Raw genomic sequence first — 19,008 nt, forward strand, 5'->3', positions numbered from 1 at the left:
ATCAAGTTATTCATCTTGAAAAGTATAGCATCATCATCATCATCAGAATGTTTCCAGTTAGCGCTATTGTAGCATGCTAGGCCAAAGTTATTAACAGAGTAAAAATATACATGCCATTTAAATCTGATAGCTAAAAAACACAGGGCCTTTTTTAGTTGTGTTCATAATTTCAGAAAAGCGATGCAGCAATCCACTGAGCTGATTGTGAATGATGTTACCTACATGGGGGCTGAAGATATAGCAAACCTACTGGCCAAAAAATTTAACTCTTAGCTTTACCTGTCTCCCCTCCTACTCTCCTGAAACTGGCTTACCTCCAGCTTTTACACAAGACCAAGTCCTAATTAACAAAAGCTAAAAATTCTACATCAGTGAGTTCTAACTATATCCCTATATGCATCTTAAATAGCATGAAGTGAGATTTAACCACCCCACTATTAACATGGTACAACCTCAACCTCCTTACAGCTTTTGCACCAAGTGGATGGAAAACAGCTACAGTCACTCCCCTGCATAAGGGAGGACCTCAGACAGAACCAGGCAACTACAGTAGAGTCCCTCTAGTTTATGTGAAGGGACCTCTCCTGTTTGGCATTTACTGTTCTGAAGTAAAAGCCAATATCAAAGGGCTCTGAATATGTTTGCAGATGAATCCCCAAATGGCTTAGCCATCCTGCAGGAAGGGTTGTCTCAGGTGACTAAGTGGTGCTACAATCATGGACTGAAACTAAATGCCAAAAAATGCAATATCGTATCCTTTGAGAAGTCATCTATCTCAGAGAATTGCCACATTGACAATATGCTCCTAAGGGATGACCTATTTTTGGGGGATTTGGGAACTTATGTGGCTAGTCACCTAACCTTCTACCAACTTGGTCTATTGTAATAAAGTCTTTCTATATTGCACAATTTATAAACAAAGGGATTATATTGTAGATCTAGGGGTGTCATTGTCTCCCTTTATTCACCCCTCTTTAGGCCAGTCATTGAGTATAATGCCAACTTTGGCATGTATCTGTCCAGAGGCATGCGACAACTTGAATATCCACAGAGATATCTTACTAAAAGGATACAAGACCTAAACAATATATCCTATATTGACCAACTCAAAGCCCTGTCACTATACTTGGTATCTCATAGACTGATAAGAGGTGACCTGTGTCTGGCATACAAGGCATTCTCTGAGCCAGTACGGATGGATTTACTGCATGTCAGCAAGTCAAATGGCATCAGAAATATTTCATCTAGGGGATCTAAACCTCTTCTGCAACATGAGCAGAATGCTTTGGCAAGGCAGGTATATTGTGCAGAATATACATCTGCTCTGGAACAGACACACCATCCATGTAAAACAAAGCTCATCCCTGTCCATATTCAAGCACAACTGGGATCTATGGATGGGAACAATTCCAACACAACGTACTCGCACGTAAGGCAGGTGCAAAAGGGCAAAAAAACAAATGTAAAAGTCAAAATGAAGCCAGCACCAAAGAGTGAATGCATATATAATTAAATATGGCATAACCAAAAGAATCAGACCAGTTTCGGCCCCATGGCCTTTCTCAGTGATACAACACTGACAAATAATGAATACTTAATATAGCATTTTTAATTAATCGATCAAGTAAGACAAACAGGTGTTTAAAGGCACAGTTTCCTAACAAGGGTTTAACATATATACACATATATACAAGCAACTTTCAAATTTATTTACAGATGGTCATTCGAACCAGGGGAAAATACCCCTCCTAATTTGATAATCCAACCCCTCTCTTTATTATTTAATATACCATGCCATCCCATTTTGTTGGATCTATCCCCCCATATTTTATCGATAATCGTGAAATGAAATTTAGCTGTTTTATGATTTAACATGTTTTTATATAGCATTTGTCAGACATTGATTTCTAATGTCACTAAGATGTTCTGACATTCTAATCCTAAAGGGTCTGGACATCTGTCCCACATACAAGGCAGAGCAAGAACAGTTGGCCAAATAGACCTCCAAATCTGTTCCACAATTTCTTAAACATTTAATGTTGTACACCCTACTGGTATTTTTGCTGGAAAATTCCTTGGATTTCAGCAAATGTATACAAAATGAGCAGTTCCCACAGGGGAAAGAACCAATCAATTTATTCCCTGTTAATGTTAATTGCTGGCCCAAGCCTATGAATGTATGCCCAGTTTTGTAGTGATTAAAATATGAGCCTAAATTATGGCTTCTTCGATAAGACAATTGACACTCGGGAGTTAATATCTTGGCTAATTCCTGATTAGCCAAAAGAATGTTCCAATTGTCATTAGCCACATTTCTAATGACATGGATATTCCTGCCATAAGTTGTCACAAACCTAACAACATTCTCCTCTGTGCCTGTTTTCACCTTGTATTCCAATAACTGGGCTCTGTTTCTTGTCTAGCCCAATTACTGGCTGTCCTAACATACCCAGGTTTATATCCCCTGCTGCAAAACCTATGTATAAGGTCCAGTTGATGGTGCTTGTATGTAACTTGATCTGAACAGATTATCCTCACTCTAAGAAACTAGTATTTGGGTATATTTTTAATAATATGATGGGGGTGTAAGCTAGTTGCCTCCAATAAACTATTATACTGGGGCTATTTACGGAACACCTGTGTAGAAAGTGTATGGTCTGGGTTCCTTGTTATCCGAACATCCAGAAAATGGATTTCCTGATGATGCATATTAAGTGTAAACTCCATCCCCCATTTGTTATCATTTCAATACTGGATAAACTCTAATAAATATGCAGTATCAAACCGCCAAATCAACCATCAATTGTTGAGGTACCCATACCAAATATCCATATCCCTTAAATAGATGTTATAGATGTTATGGGTCATAGATAAGATGTTCTTCCAGTTACCCAATAAAAAGATCTGCATAAATGGGGGCTAATGAAGCCCCAATTGTAGTTCCCTGTATTTGCCAAAAGCAGTCTGTTTGGAAATAGAAAACCTTTTTCATTAGTACATGTTTGGTCATACAAGTTAACAAAGTGTTGAAACCGGGTGGATAAATATCTGCCTTATCAAGCCAATATTGTAGGGCTTCCAATCCAGCCCAATGAGGGATATTCGTATAAAGGGCTGTGACATCTAAAGCACACATTATCCAACCCAGTTCCAACTGTTTCTCAGACAAAATTTGGAGAAATTGAGTGGTGTCCTTTAATCTTGAAAGGACCATTTTTAACAAAGGTTACAAATATTGTGTTAGAAACATAGAAAGGGGTTCCGTCAATGAACCCCTGCCGAATACTATAGGTCTTCCTGGTGGTTTCTCCAAACACTTATGAATTTTCGGTAGCAGATAAAAAATCTGCTTCTGGGGATCATCCACCACAAGTTGTCCTTTAGTAGCCACATCAATAATCCCTTCATCTACTGCAAGTTCCAAAAATGCATATATATCTTTTTTGAACTGCATAGTGGGATCCAGTGGCATTGACATATAGTATCTGGAATCATGTACCTGTCTAAAAGCTTCATTCAAATAATATTGCATATCCATAACCATCACTGCTCCTCCTTTGTCAGCTGAAGCAATGACAATATTAGAGTTGTTTTTCAAATTTATTAAAGCCTGTTGTTCCTGTTCTGACAAATTATGACCTAACATGCATGAATCATATTGTTTGAAGTTGAAATTTTTAAGACATGACTCTTGAAATACAGAAACAAATGTATCCATAGGAGGCTGAAAATTTGATTTCCGAAACCAAAAATCAATATCTTTCACCAAAAAATAGTTTCAAATTTAACAGACGGCAAAAGGCCAACACATCACTGACAACAGTATCTTCATTTACAAAAAATCCAGGAACACATGATAATCCTTTGTTGAGTAGTTGTAATTCAACATCAGTAAGATCGACAGAGGAGATGTTGCACACATTAAAGACATCTTTTATCCAGGTATTACGACCTGTAGCAAAGTTTCCACATTTTTCACTTTTTCTATGTTTTATACCACCCCTGTGTTGCTTAACCCTAAAGGGTCATCCAGACTTCTGGATTTTTTATGTGTTGGGGACTCCTGAGTGAGTACTTGTTCAATTTCTGTGGTAGACAAATCCTTCCCTGAGGAGCTACTATAGTCTGTTTTCGATCTCTTTAAGATAGATCTAGGTCTTTTCTTCCTAAGTTTTCCAACACTGGGCTGCGCATCAGAAAACGTAACAGTTTTTTTGGGGCCAAATCGTTTACCCCTTTCATAATCTGCCAGGTCCCATTGAAATTTTTGTAATTTCTTAGTTTTTAATGTTTTCTCCAAAGATAATAAATCCTGAGAAAGTTTAGTTAAACACAATTTATATTGGGCCTGTCCATCAAATGATTTAATATCCTCACATATCTGTTTGATATCAATAGTATTTGTTTCTATAGTATGTTCATAATAGGAAGAAAGAATATTAACAAAAGACATAGTTGCCTGTTGCTGAGCAGATGCCCGTTCCTCCATCAGTATATCATCAGGAACACTGGCAAAAGATCCAACAAAATGGGATGGCATGGTATATTAAATAATAAAGAGAGGGGTTGGATTATCAAATTAGGGGAGTTTATTTTCCTCTGGTTTGAATGACCATCTGTAAATGAATTTGAAAGTTGGTTGTATATATGTGTATATATGTTAAACCCCTTGTTAGGAAACTGTGCCTTTAAACACCTGTTTGTCTTACTTGATTAATTAAGAACACTATATTAAGTATTCATTAGTTGTCAGTGTTGTATCACTGAGGAAGGCCATGGGGCCGAAACCAGTCTGATTCTTTTGGTTATGCCATATCAAATTATATATACATTCACTCTTTGGTGCTGGCCTCATTTTGACTTTTATCTATGGATGGGAAACAGAAAATGTACCCCAGGATTATCTCTTATACTACTAATGGACAGAGGCAGCTCCTAAATGCTTTATCCCATGCATGGGTCCCCTGAAATAATGTATGGTATGATCCCAGTTATTCTCACTAGGGGTAATATATAATTATTGATGATGGGTAAGACAAATCTGACACCAAATGGGATAGGTTAATTCATGCACCAAAAGGGACAGTGGCTAGGCTTAAAATGGACTGCAAGGTCAGCTAGCCTAGTACTTACTTATGAACCTGTGAAGTTATAAAAATGTCATGCATGTCTCTAATATTTTTAGCAATGAATGCTTAGTCTTCTATGAGGTAAGATAGTTTTAAGAAACTTTAATGCATCCATTGCCATTTTTTGTACAATAATTTTAATGCACATACCTTACATCATTACATGTTTCAAACAGTGTGATTAATGAATATTTTCATGTATAATCATTGCAAGAGCAGGGAGAGAAGTGCTCTAAACCAATAGACTCCATACCCAGTGTGACACCCGTGCCCTGGCCCAGCAATCAAGGAGCCTCAATCCTCACCACTAACACCAGAGAGGGCGTCTCATATGAGAGGAAAGGATAACAAATACACACAGTAAAGTGCAATTTCCCTTAAGAGCACACATAGATCACAGTCAGTCTGGGGCTGGTCGCTCCCTTGCTCCCCAGGTCCCCAGTAAGACTCCCCACTGGCACAGCTATAGGGTCCAGATCTCAGCCTAGCTGGCAAACTAAAACCTCCAGTACCCTCCCTGTCCAACCTGTGCTTCATGTCCCTGCCCAAGTAGCTGACACACAGACACACTTAGAGATAAGTATTTATACAACTTCACAGACACTCCTGGGAAAGGCTGACACAGATTTTCCAGCTGTGCCCCTATGCCCAGACTATAAGGTAGTAATTCCTAACACCACCAGCTAATAATTATCAGCTGCCCAAAGGCCCTTAATAGGGTGTCCAATTATTACTGTGCAATATTATTATCCTATAATAGTGTAACTTAAGCAATCGAGGCTTATTGGAAGGGCTTATTACAGGATCACTTATAAGCATGCAATGTACCCTAGAGCTTAATTTATCTCTACATAAACCAGCCACAGTTGAAAATGGTTTAAAAATATTTAATAATAAATACTAAAAACACAAGACAATACTACTACACCACAGTGCTATTCAAGTGTTTAGAGAGATCACACATAAACTTAAAATAATTTAGTAGTACAGTTCTAACATAACAGAAAAACACTTAGTCTAATCTTTATAGTCCTAGCTATTTCTACAAGAAAACACATTTCTAAGATAACTTAAGACAACAAGCAGTGCTGGGTTAGTTGTCCACGATCAAAATGCTTACAGTCTCTGGTTCTCACTGTTTAAATTGAAACTCCAGTTCTGATCAACATTATATCATCTTTTTCACCCTTCCTAGAGTTCCCAGGCTACACATTAACTGCATTTACATTATTTTACACTTAGAGCAATAAAGAACATTTCACATGTAAATTCTGGTTATTAACTTTAGCCTTAAAACAATAGGCAGGAAGCTTTTATTTAGCTGGACTGGAGCCGACTGGTAAAACATTAGAGGCAGTGATGAAATAATTTTAATTTCAAAAGACCAACAAGAATGCTTGACTTAGCTTTCTTTACAGCAGATGGCAATGTTGCCACATTGTTTTAAGTTCAACATTCACAGTATTTACAAATAATAGAATTATGTATCAAATTCTATTTGGCTAGGCTGGCAGCCTTCACCCATCTCTACCCAATCTTCACACCCAGCTTTATTGTTTTGAAAAGGCCCTTTGTCCTGATGGCTTTTGTGTGCATATTATCAATGAAGAAAAATAATGACTCCAGGCATTGTCTGTCTCTGTGTACTCAAGGACACACAACTAATCTAGGGACTATTTCACTTTGGAACAGAATGTTATGTACATAGGAGGAGCCTTAGATACATTTTATTTATTTATTTATATATTTTTTATTTATTTTACATTTGTTGACCGGGCTAGTCTAACTGGATATATGTTCATTTTTAGTAGAGGCCCGGGAAGAAAAACTCCCAGCATAGGCAGTGACATAACATACATTATATGCAGTAGTAACATGATTTGCAGTACATTATTTAGATTATACATAAAAAACTTATACAGGGTTATACATAAAAAAAAAACTTATACAGAGTCATTTAGTAAGACTTAGGCTAAGATATAATACAGAAAACAAACATAATATAAAATTATTATTTTTTTTGCCTGATTTACAGATGTACAAACTTATGTTTACACCTAGTGTAGAGGAGGGCTAGCACTTTTAGAGTAAGTAAACTCTAAGTTCTAAGAAGGAAATCTCGTTAAATACTATTTAGAGGTTAGCTTACTAGTTAACACTGGTAGGCATCAGACCGACAGAGCAGAGAAGTATAGGGAGAGTAGGATGGGGAATGAGATATTAGTCAGGGTTAGAGCAGGGACATAGCCAGTGTGTTTTAAAATGTTTTTTAAGATATTTTTTGAAAAACAGTGTGGAAGAAAGAGTTGAAGGTTCATTTGGAAGCTGGTTCCAGGTTTTTCCCACTGTGTTAGTGAATACTGAATCCCCAGCTGTGTTGTTTGATTTAATAGTGGAAACTAGGAGCTTATTAGCTGAGCGTAGTATTGCAAGATTTTTGTATGGGGTAATCAGATTAGTGAGGGTTGGTGTATTCTTAGGGTGGTAAAGGATCTTTTGGGTGATAATAAGTTGTTGACAAAGTAGTTGGTTTTGCAGTTCTAACCATCCCAGTTGTTTGAGGTTGTGGGTGTGGTGGTTTCTAAATGGGGTGCCAGTGGTAAATCTGGTAATGTTGTTATAGCTGGTTGCGAGTTTGCTAAGGTTATTTTTAGATAGATTGGTATAAATGGCAGAGGCATAGAACAGGGTAGAGATAAGGTGGTCTGGGCAATAGTAGATCTAGCTAATGGTGCAAGGAAGGGTTTGATTCTATAAAGGGAGCCTAGTTTTTTGTTGACAGATTTTATAATAGTATTAATATGATCATCATAGCTGAGGTTGTGGTCTATTGTAATTCCTAGGAGTTGGGTTGTAGTGTCTGGAGATACGGTAGTTCCATTGTTAGAGGTTACTGTGAAGTCAATTTGTGGTGACTTTTGGGTAGGAGAAAAAAGCAATAATTTCATTTTTTGGGGGTTCAGGAGGAGGCAATGTTGCATGAACCAATTTTCAACAATATTAAATACTGTTTGGGTGAGGGTCTGGAGTGAAGTTATGGACTTAGCAGAACATATTAAAGTAGAACCATCTGCATATTGTATGCAGGTGGCTTGTGGAATTTTGGCATTTAGATCATTAATAAAAATTTAAAAGAGAAGAGGGCCTAAAATAGAGCCTTGAGGTACTCTAATGTTAACAGGGAGGGGTGTAGATAGATTGTTATCCCAGAGCACCACTTGCTGAATAAATGATACTAAAGATGGCCTTCTTGTAACTACAACCAGTGTATGAGAAAGATGAATCCACTGCTCCAATAGCTTCACTGGATAGCTCAGGAATTGATATAATGAAGCAGTACTTGGTAATGGTGGGAAAATGACAGCTAGTTGGATTTAATGCAAGGTAATGGAAGCTAATGTATCCTGTGAGAATAAACTAGGGGGAAGGATTAAACATTGATGAATAAGTACTTTCAGTAACAAAAATATAAACCAGCCTTGAGATAGATATAATAGGTAATTATAGGCAGAGGATGAAAACAAGAAGGCAGTAAAGCAATCTAAGTGATTATGGGATGCATAAGGAACAGCATCCATGAAAAAATAAACGTATTACTCAAGTAACCAAAAAACAGCCAGGCAGCAACAGCAGTAGTCCAATGAAGGTCTATCCCTCAGCAGGTACCAGGATAACAGGAAACACACAGCTCCCAACAATACAAATTAAGTAAAACTTTATTGGTTTGAAGCGCTTTTCATTTCACCACATGAAACTTCTTCAGAATGAGAAGTTTCCATTCTGAAGAATGGAATGCTGAGGGATAGACCTTCATTGGACTACTGCTGTTGCTGCCTGGCTGTTTTTTTGGTTACTAGTGCAGTTTTTGTCAATTCAGCTGTTCACTTTGTGTTTGCTTATTACTCAACTATGCAATGTCATTCACCCTGTCCCAGGTCCAAACACAGCAGCCTCTCCCATAATGGCCCACACAACCATTAATAATGTAACACTTTGCTGCTGCAACTTGGCTAGTCTAAAATTTTTAAATATTAACTATAGAAAACAAAGAAACTAATCTGCATGCTTTCATATCTCATAACTCTGACATCCTTGGTATCACAGAAGAATGGCTAAAACCAAAGTAAAAGGCAATGAGATCCTCCCTCCAGGATATAATATCCTTCAAGCAGACTCAAATCACCTGAACATTTCTCTTTATCAGGAAAAAGCATCCATCATTCAATAATGCAGATATTCCTATTGCCTTACTCAAGCCAAACTCTTACAAGTCCAAATGTATCATAGCCTTATATGTTTTCCCATTGACAATAACATCAGCACAGCAGATGACATACTATCCTGGGCATCTACAAATATAGCCCAAGAAAACATCATCCTTGTGGACCTTAACATATACCGGGCCCAAACTGTATCTGATACCCAAACTACCAGTATTAACCTGTATGGTTTCTCTCAGTTCATCAATGCACCAACAAAATATAAGAAGCTCTTCTGTAAGGCCTTTACTCTATACTGGATGCTCTCAACTAAACCCAATAATATCTAAACTGGCACACTATCTGACAATCTAAGTAACCACCTGCCCAGTTTTGTGAACAGGCTTGTATGTTACCCAGTAAAACATCACACATACAAGAATGTGTGTAAACTATCGGATTTTAATGTAGACAGTTTTATCTCCACTCTCAAGCAATACAATTGGAATATGTTAAAATATGTTCCCTTAGACAAAGCCATCCTTAAATTTAACAGAACCTTTATCAATATACTGAACGCACATGCTCCTATCAAGAGAAAAAGAGTTAAACTTAATCCAGCAACATGGCTATCTAAAAACAGTAGGCAACTAATGGTGCTTAGAGAAAGAGCCTGAAAAGCATGGCATAACAATAAATCCCAGGAAACACTTTTACACCACAGACAGATAAGAAATAAAAAACAAGCATAGTACAATGCTTGACAAAATACTCCACCATTTTAATGTACAGCAAGCACATCAAAATAATCCTGCAAAATTCTGGTCATCTGTCCAAAATCTACAAATTCCAGGCTAGAGTCAAAAACCCACTCATTCCCAGAAGACACTGCATCAAAAGTCACTACTGATTTTAACAAATACTTCCTTCAAGCTGTAGTCTCACTTATCAAAGGCAATACCATAATCAACCCCCCCCTTCTCAGTCAGACTTGTCCCTACCTCCACAAAATTAAAAACTACAAGCTCTGCTGCAAACAACATTCCTCCTGAATTCCTAAAATTGCAGCTGAAGCTTTGTCATATCTAATGTCTACACTAATGAGCAGATTCATTCTAGAATCTTATGTCCCAGCCATTTGGAAGAAGGCATACATACATACATACATCCTTTTCATAAAGGAGAACCCTCTGCTGACTACTCCAACTTCAGACCAGTTGGCATCCTGTCATCATTATATAAAATATTAGAAAAGTGTATCCATTCCCAACTACTGCAATGCCTTACCATAAAGAATCTTCTCTTCCCCATACAACGTGGTGTTTGTTTCAACAATTGCACCATTACTGCCCCACTTCACTCTGCTGATACCATTAATACAAACAGAAATACTGGAAACCTAGTATTGTCCTTACTCCTAGACATGTACAAAGCATTCAGTGTTGTATCTCAGCATAAACCATTACTAAAACTCTTTTCCATGGGTCTCCCCCCCCCCTTCTCTCTCCTGGTTTAACAGCTACCTAACAGATAGATTCCAAGCAGTTAAATAGCAGTAAGAATACTCATCATTTCTACCCATTACTGCAGGACTGTCACAAGGTTCCACAACTAGACCCCTCCTGTTTAATGTATTTATAAATGGTCTACACACTTCATGCAACTTTTTTACAACATGCATATGACTCCAAACTCATCTGCACAGTCTCTAACTTTCAAAAACTTTAAGAAATCACTCAAGAATCTTTTATGTCCATATAATCCTTGTAGACAGCTCACAACTCCTACTTAACCCACACAAACAAAATTACTATATTTCATGCCAAAAGCATTCTGTCAAAGCAAAATGTTTGTTAATTATAACTTCATTAAATAACACCATGATTGAACAGGTCCATAACACCAAACTCTTTGTAGTCACAATTGATGACAACTTGAAATTTGACCTACGCTTTCAAACTCTTATTAACAAAAAAAATAAAATAAATAAAAACACCAAAAGCAACGCCTCTTGTATTACAACAAAACCCAACCTAACAGACAGAACCAGAGGAACCATTGCTAAAGCCTACCTCGTACCTATCCTATTGTATGCATCCCCACTCTTTAATAACCTACACATTTCCACTAAAACAAAGATGGAACAATGCTACAATAAAATCGCACACTTTGCTGCAAATCGCCCCTTTAGAACTTATTACTGTTCTGCCATTAAAAAAGTTAATTGGACTGTAGTCCCACATCACCTTCACTATAGTCAGCTACTACTAGGTCATAAACTAAAATAATACCCTAGTAAATATCTGGCACTAAAAGACATGCTTCAACACTACCAGCCTACCAAAGCTCTTTGCTCTAAAGACAAACTCCTCTCCATCACTTGTGTCTTTCGGCTTTTCCCAGTTAGGGGTCGCCACAGTGGAACTCCGGTCCGCTAATGATTGGCAGTAGATTTTTACTTGCAGAGTTGCCAGCCCTGATGCACAACCTTCAACGAAGGTATGCCCATTCACGCATGTCTCCACACAGAAGACGCTCTAGCTGAGAATCGAACAGGACAACGTGTTACTGTGAGGTGACAACGCAACCGCAGCACAAAACTCCTTCCAATCACTAAATCCCAAAATTCATTGAGAGTCTCCTTATACTCAAACTCCATAACTACCCTCTGGAAAGTCCTGCCACTTGCTCTCAGGCTTCTTGAAAATCAACAGGCATTCAAAACACATCTAAGAAAACATTTCTCAACATCCTGAATCTGTAGCTTTGCATTTCCAGGATAACTATCACATCTTATAGGTTCATAGATTAGTACTAAGCTAACCGCCCTTGCAAGCCATTTTAAGCCTAGCCAATTATCACTTACGAGACTCAAACCCTGCACCTTGTGTTTGTAAGGCAAACACCTTAACCATTAGGCCACCCTCCCAACCCACATCTATGTTTTCCACCTTCTTTTTTACTATACCTCTGCTCTCCTCTACTCTTTATCACTCTGTCTTCACATGCCCCACCTTCTACATATGTATCTCATAACTCTTTTCCCACTAATTTCATTTATATCTCATAGTTAATTCAGCAGTTTGCTTCCCACCCTTTGTAAATAACTCAGTACTCTGTATTGTGGCATCTATCCTAACTGCACAGTTATTTAAACTGTACCTGTACAGAATATAATTAGTATAAGAAGCCTTACTATTATATGTATATCTTATCTATTTTGACATTGTAAAATGTATCTTAGTTGTATTTTGCCTGAAATTGTTGATATTTTATACCTTGAAAGATTTTGTTTGTACTGCATGTACTGGAGCTTTTCTCCCTGGGTCTCCACTGAAAAGGGGCCTTTGTGCTCAGCTGGACTTCCCCGATCATAAATAAATAAATAAATAAATAAATAAATAAATAAATAAATAAATAAATATTATACCACTGCAGATACAAATGGTGTGATTCTTTCACATAATATGTGTAGTTTGTAGGAGCCTATCTCTGCAAAAATATAGACAGAACTGGAGCTCAAGGAGCAGCAACAAAGATGCTGCATGGTAAAAGTGAAGGATGTGATAGAATGTTTCAAATATTTTAAAGGAGTTAGTGAAAGTCCAGGAAGATAACTTTCATAAAAATAAATGTACAAACAGACACAACTTGACCATATTGAAAAGCCACCTCAGAGGCAAACTCAGAAAATGTACATATATTTTTTACATAAAATGTGATGGTTGCATGAAAAAGCTTTCTTGATAAGGTAGTAGAAGTAAACAAGCAGCTAAGAAATGGATGGTACCATGGCACTGACATGAGGTACTTTAAGACATTGATGTGAGGTGCTTTAAGACACCAGTGGCACTGAAATGAGTTGTTTTATGGAACTGATGGCACTGAAGTGAAGTGCTTTATGGCACTAATGGCACCGATGTGAGGTGCTTTATGACACTGATGGCACTGACATGAGATGCTTTAAGACACTGGTGACACTGACGTGAGTTGCTTTATGGCACTGATGGCACTGACGTGAGATGATTTAAGAGACTGATGTGAGGTGCTTTATGGCACTGATGTCACTGACATCAGATGCTTTATGGCACTGATGTGAGATGCTTTATGACACCGATGGCACTGACGTGAGGTACTTTAAGACACTGGTGACACTGACGTGAGTTGCGTTATGACACTGATGGCACTGACATGAGGTGCTTTAAGACACTGATTAGGAGGGAATGCTATCTCACACAGAATGTTAACTCATCCACTGGGAAAGGAGCTGGCAGAAGACCCATTACTGATGGATTTAATGCATGTTAGCAAGTCAAATGGCATCAGAAATACTCAATCTAGGGTTCTAAATCTCTTCTGCAAAACATCAACAGCACTGTTTAAAGGGACGGATATATCTTGCAGATGATACCATTGCTCTGGAATAGACTTCTCATCCATATAAAACAAAACTCATCCCTATCCCTATTAAAGTGCAACTTGGATCTATGGATGAGAAACAGAAAAGTTAAACCAGAATTGCACCCTGTACTACTAATGGACAGAAACAGCTCCTAAATAATTTATCTCATGCATAGGTCCCTTCAAATTATCTATGGTACGATCCCAGTTATTGTTATTAGGAGTAATATATAGTTATCAACCTTGTGATGGGTAAGGCTAATCTATAATTTGAGCATAACAATGGAAATTATCAAGGCTTAAAATGATGCACAAGAGGAGCTAGCCTAGTACATACCTATGAACTTAGAAGTAGGTACAATAGCCCTCATCTGATGCCTCATTCTATTTATAGGCTGCATCCAAAATACTTAGCCAGCTACTCTGGTGTATGCTGCCCTCTTGAGCTCCTAGAATGAAAACTGTTTGCTTAACCAAATTGCTGATTCCACAAGTACTATAGAAACTATCTTATTTCATTCACCTTGTCCATAAAGGAAATGCCATGACATTCCAATGGAAAAAGTCAAGATTCTGAAAATATAGCTCCAAACTTCTTAACTGTTCTTATGATAACTTTTTAACAGGCTTCTAGCCCTTCAGCTGAAAAGCCTTCTCAGAGAAAATGGAATGCAAAAAGTACACTTCCAATTTAATAATTCAAAAGCATCACACTTAGTATATTAGAGTGCTCTTTTTAGTATTTTTTTCTTGGAGAAGACTTTTTTTAACCAATTTTCTGCGGGCCTATATTAAACTCATCACATGTGAACAATACTTTTGTATTTATTTTTAAATATTATAAGTTGTTTCTCAGATTGTATTACTTTGTTCAACATGTCACTTTTAAGAGCAGATTCATTATAAATCTTTCCATGGTTGTTGTGGTCCATTTATAGCAAGTATCTAATATAAGAGAATTCATAAATACCGGGGAATTCTGCAGTAGATTAAGTACCTGTAAATGAAGATGGGCTTGCAGATGTGAGCTTGAATAATGGCAGTCATATGAACAAAATATTTATGACTGACTGATAAGAAATTTTGCTGCAAGAAATTCCAGATTATTTTCATCGTTGGCACTTTATGTGTAGAATTGTATGGTTTGCCATGTTAAAAACTGTAATTGTTTTTATATATAATGACTTATATATTAAACTGTGTGGCTTAATACTTATAAAGTTGTCCAGTACATGGTTTGATTTAAAAAAATGCAAACTGCCTTCCTGTCAAACAAAGGGCTGAACTCCTTCTTAGATCACAACTGTTGAAACTCATGCAAAATTAGACTTTCTTTGTACTAGCTTCTAGACTCATACACGACTCCCGAACCTGCAATCTTAGAAAATTTGACCATTCTGCACCCTCATTACAGGCCCCTCAAACTTAAATTTGGGAATACATACCAAAGTCACTTAAAGACATGGCGTTTTACCCAAAATTCAATTATTGGCTAAAAATGCACCTCCTAAAAATAGTAAAGTACCAAAGCAATATCTCAAATAACATAACCTAATTAAACCATATACTCATTCTTACTGACGTATTCCCTATACCCTCTGCATTTACCCCTCCTAGGTCTGTATTTTATCATTCTCAGTCATCTATATAAACCTATGTTAAAATATATATTAATTTGTATACACCTGTATGTAATAATTCAAAGCATGTTTTATAAAACCTGCTCACATATCTACATGACTCTACAGAAAATGCATACATGTATGTCTATTTCTATTACTGTATATACTTTCTGTATATTTAAAACACTATGTAATTATATATACTTTACCTCTTGTGATATATCTCTGTAATTGTCAGATTTTAATCTGTTTAGGGGCTGAGATTGAAACTGGTCATTTGTGATCATTGTTTTAACCCAGTTTATAAATCTAAATAAATGAATGAATGAATGAATCAATTAATCAATAAATAAATGCTAGGTTTCAAGAGATGGTTTTCAGTATCACCTGAGTATGCATTGATGTAGGTATAAATGCAATGTGAACATGAATAAGTAAGAATGAAAAAGGTGACAGAAGATATTAAACAACTGCAGACTGAATTAAAAAAAAATCTGAAGACTAGTCCTAAATATGACTCCTACTGCAAATATTTAAAACTAAATTCTATGAAAAAAAATGAAAAAAAAAAACCAGAAAGGAAATGTCAAGCATTATAGTATAATGTCGTAGGCTATAAAAAGATAGTTTTTCAATGCAAGGTCATTATGGTAACAACAAAAGGGAATACTTCACAATGACGAAATCCTGAAAGATCGAATTTCATATGGCCGAGACCATACGATTGAACTTTCAGAATCCTGACATTGTGAACGGAGATCTGCATACAGCACGGAATGGGAGATTTTCCTTTCATTTGCTCTAGTGAGATCTTGGAGTTGGAATATTTAAGTAGTGGGGGTTTGGGGGAAATTGTTTTTTTATTTTGGATTTGTTTCAGAATTTTGATATTCTGAAACATCGGTCATATGGTCTTGATCATATGAAATTCAATAACAGTAAATGTAAGGCAGGAATAGAATGGCTTTATCATATTCTGAAATGGAGTATGATAAGTTTATGTGAGGAAGGCACAGATATCACAACACTTTTTTTTCCAGAGGACCTGCTTCATGCCCAGAATTCTCAACTGGTTAACAATGGTGCTTCTTAAGTTGCTAAGTGCAATTGATCACTTTTTAGCTGAAATACCAATATGGCTACATTGCATAATAGCATTGTCACACCTATAATATAAGCAAACTTCATGCATACCCTTGCCTTTCCTTTCCTTTCCTTTTCTCAGTACCAATGCTAGTTTGTCAATCAATGCTTGGGTAATTGAAATCCCCCAGCAAGAAGTTATTTGGTTTGATATTTAACTATTATCATTATATAGCCCTTTAACATAGACATAATATTGCAAGCTTGGATATTTTCTACGTTTAAGTCCCAGAAGCAGCTTTATCATCATAAGTGCATTTTTGCCAAATAGAAGATATATTTTAGCAAACACAACCTATATATTTTAAATATAGATATATATATATATATATATATATATATATATATATATATATATAGAGAGAGAGAGAGAGAAAGAGAGAGAGACTCTGCGTTATACTAACAGAATTAAGGGACTGTATATCAGAAAAGACAATCAACTGTGATTGATAATATTTAACTGATCTTTAACATACTGTTTTATGGCATACAGTACTGTCTTTAATTCAGCTTGCTGAACTGGCCTGTAATCTGATAACTCAATTGTGTAAGTCTGTCTCTCTGGTATGCTTGACAAACTGTAATTTCTACATGAAGTATATACAATCTTGGACAGTTTGCATATACACATTTATTACTAGAATTTAACTGATTTGATTCTGCAGCTTTATTTGTCTGTCCGTTATATAATTATGTGAAGTTTCTTAATATAATAAAATTACATTGCATTATTTTCCTAACATGATATTTGAACCTGTGGTTTTAATGACACATAATATTTATGCTGCACTCTTTTCTTGCATGGGATCTGAACTTTTGACTGTACTGCCACTTTATTTATGCACTGCAACATGTTACTACCATAATGCAAAGGTCTTAACAATGTCTGCTAAAACAAAACAATATCACAAAAAAAGTTATTTGCCAGACCTGAAATTTTAAACCACTTATTCTGCAAATTAACTTGACTGTCATTTCTGATATACCATATACAACACTTGCATTCAGAATGACACATATGCATATCAAATTTTAAATCTAATACTAGCCTGAAACTGTTACTTTTTACTGTCCATAAAAGTGAATTGACATTTTCCCTTTCAGTCTGCTTCTCCTTTTCTGAGAATAATATGCTGTTTCTGAAAATGTGGTAACTTGACTGCCTGGACATCAGCTGTGGCAACTGGACCAGACTTTGTTCTATCTTTAAGCCATAAATCTACATCTTTCTGTCTTAACAGATTTTTGAAATACTGTAACTGGGGTTATAACAGTTAATTTGTTACTATATAATTCTGCCAAACTGAAATCTAAACCAATGCACAGAAGGTTAATTACAGATTATAGGGAAGCAAAACAGTCACTATGTAAAACTAACTAGAGTGGGGTTTTCAGTGGAAAAACTGCAGATGGAATGTGGAAAGTTTTGAAAGAGAAATTGTTTGAGTGCAAAAAATCAAAAAATGTTTAACAACAGGATCTAGGCATACAACATCAGGAAGATATATTTCCATAAGGACAAGATATCTGATTAAGGTGAGAGACAAAAAATATAAGAAATGGAAGAGAGGTCAAACTGCAACTTTGAAAACTGAAATAAACAAGCTGGACAAACAGATTAAGAATAGTATGAGACAAGTTCAAGAAAAATTTGAAGAAAATGTATGTAAAGATATTGAGCATAATAGGAAACCTTTTTATAGATACATAAGATGCGGAAGGAGTAAAGACACACACATTGATAAACTGTGTGCAGATTCTAAAATGTATTCTCAGATACAACAGATTATAAATATATTTACAAAATCTTATGCAAAACAGTTTGGCTCCACAAAAGGGTGGTAAGTTATCCTAGTGACATCCAGGTAACCCCATATACTGGAATCAAGTTAGATTATATTGAAAAAGAACTGCACAATCTAGATCCAAACAAAGTACAGGCAGGAGATGGAATTAGTAACAATGACCTGAGAACTCTTCAGCAAGAACTTAGAGTATCATTATATCTATTATTTACTAGGTCATATAAATATGGGGAGATTCCTCAAAACTGGAGACATGCACTTATTAAACCTGTTTTTAAGGGAAGGGGAGTAGGAAAAACCCAAAGTCATATAGACCCTTAAGTCTATTTTCATGTTGTGGAAAAATAATGGAGAAGGTAATATTGGCTAAGTTATTGTCAGAACTGGATAGTTTGGGACTTGAAATCATATATCAGCATGCATATGTTGAAAACAGATCTATTACCTCCTATAACATGATGTTCTATAACAATATAATAACAGCTATGAATGAAAAATTGTGCTAAGATATAATTTATATAGACTTAACTTCAGCATTTGACAGTGTCATACACATAACATTGATCAAAAAATTAGTACAACTAGGTATTGATGTACTCTTGACAAGATGGATAGCTGCATGCCTTACAAATAGGACACAGCAAGTATCATACAGGAAATGGACAGATGAAATCCTTGGTTACAGTCAGGGTGTTCTACAGGGCTCTGT

The sequence above is a fragment of the Protopterus annectens genome, chromosome 1.part1 (assembly GCF_019279795.1).
Source record: "Protopterus annectens isolate FY-2018-M chromosome 1.part1, PAN1.0, whole genome shotgun sequence".
NCBI classification, from domain to species: Eukaryota; Metazoa; Chordata; order Ceratodontiformes; family Protopteridae; genus Protopterus; species Protopterus annectens.